The 1849-nt window shown below is 34.4% G+C and overlaps 1 protein-coding gene across 1 annotated transcript in view; it reads right to left on the minus strand.

Annotated features, from left to right (window-relative positions):
- The window catches only part of CSMD3 (CUB and Sushi multiple domains 3), a 576345-nt gene that overhangs the window by 101774 nt on the left and 472722 nt on the right, over positions 1-1849 (minus strand). The window lies entirely within an intron of this gene.

Consider the following 1849-nt stretch of genomic DNA (forward strand, 5'->3'; position numbering starts at 1 on the left):
TATATATAAAAATATTACTTTTTTTTAAGAATTAATAGATTTAACTTTTAAAAATAATTATGCATAGTAAATCATTTTTACTTACTACGTGTGGCAGCTACGGTTAATATACATTGTGCTGGCAGCATGCTGTAGAGCTATACTACTGCTCTAACACACAGTCCAGTGGCCTGGCATGCCCCTTGCACAGTGATCTAATCAACCGTGCCCATGCTCTCTTCTGCAGTACTGTTGAGTGCAGCATTGTGCAGGGGGGGTGTTGGAGCACTGGAAACCCAGATACTACACTGTGTATGAGAGTAGTGGCCTGACTCTTCAGTATGCTACCAGCACAGGGTATGGTAACCCTTGCTTCAGCACAACATAAGTAAAAAAAATTAGCATATGTATTATTATATATGCAGCTTGACGATATACATAAATGTAAATAACTCTCAATACACACAATAAAAAAAGAAAACTTTTTCTATATAAAGCTTGTAATTACATACCTAAAAGGGGACAGTTATACTTTTTCAATATATACAATATGCAGGTTCGGCTTTCTTCTTTGCTGTGCTAACCAAGAGTTAAACTTTACTGTTTCTTTTTCTCAATAATATACAGTACATAATAATAATACAGAGATGCATAATGTTTCTTACAATACAAACCGGCGTCTAGACATGATAATGATTCAATTTTTATTACCCTCTATGCATAAACACAACTGTATGCCCTCCAACATCAGCTGGCGAAATGAGATGATCGTAATACACTTCATATAACCATGGGATGCTACACTTGGATTTGGTTATGTTGAAAGAGCATTATGTTTCTTTGCTTGGGGCTTGCACTCTGTTTTTTGACCCAGACGGGTTTCTGTAACTTCCTGGAGTGTGTTAGAGAGTTCTCTGTAACCGATTTTACTTGCTTAAATAAATTATATCCTGAGGTCCTCCTCGCAAATGTCAAGCAAAACAGGATCTTGTAAATAAAAAAACATGAGCATAATTCTCATTCTAATATTCTTATTCATTTTCCATACAAAGCTTAAAAGACTTTCTAATACTAATACTACATATACATAATAACTACATATATGTAAACTGTTTGACCTACCAAAGGATGTGTGTCAGACAGTACAGCTAGGGCCTCATCTGCACTGTTTAAAAAAAATCAATCTTTTAAAACATGAGCTTATAATATTTCCTTCTCTCCCACCTATCTTGTCACTACTTGAGCACTGGCATTACGTGCAATCTTCTCCCCATCTCTCCAATGAGAAGAAGAAATATATGCACTGGGAATTGTTTGTTTCCTTTCCTACAAGGAATCATATTATAAACTCACTGTAAGGATAGAACATCAAAAGCTGCATTCTACAAGATTGGGAAGCTTTTTCTTTTATTTATAGGGTAAGCATACAGAACATATGTCCAGATTTCAAATTGTATTTGTGTATACAAGCTTGGACAATAAAATATGAATTGATGGCAGGGTATTTAGCACATTGCTTTGTGCTATATATTAGATGCTAGATAGCTTAGAGAAATATGAAATATTAGATAGATAGATAGATAGATAGATAGATAGATAAGATAGATAAGATAGATAAGATAGATAAGATAGATAGATAGATAGATAGATAGATAGATAGATAGATAGATAGATAGATAGATCTGTCTCTTATATGTAATGCATGGTTCTGAGCTATACATTGTGTATTAAATAGATACAGGGAAACATACGAGAATGGGATAGACAGATAGACAGATAGATAGATAGATAGATAGATAGATAGATAGATATTACACACATATGCGCACACACACACACACACACACACACACACACACACACACACACA

The sequence above is a fragment of the Nanorana parkeri genome, unplaced genomic scaffold (assembly GCF_000935625.1).
Source record: "Nanorana parkeri isolate BGI_ZX_2015 unplaced genomic scaffold, ASM93562v1 scaffold1019, whole genome shotgun sequence".
NCBI lineage: Eukaryota > Metazoa > Chordata > Amphibia > Anura > Dicroglossidae > Nanorana > Nanorana parkeri.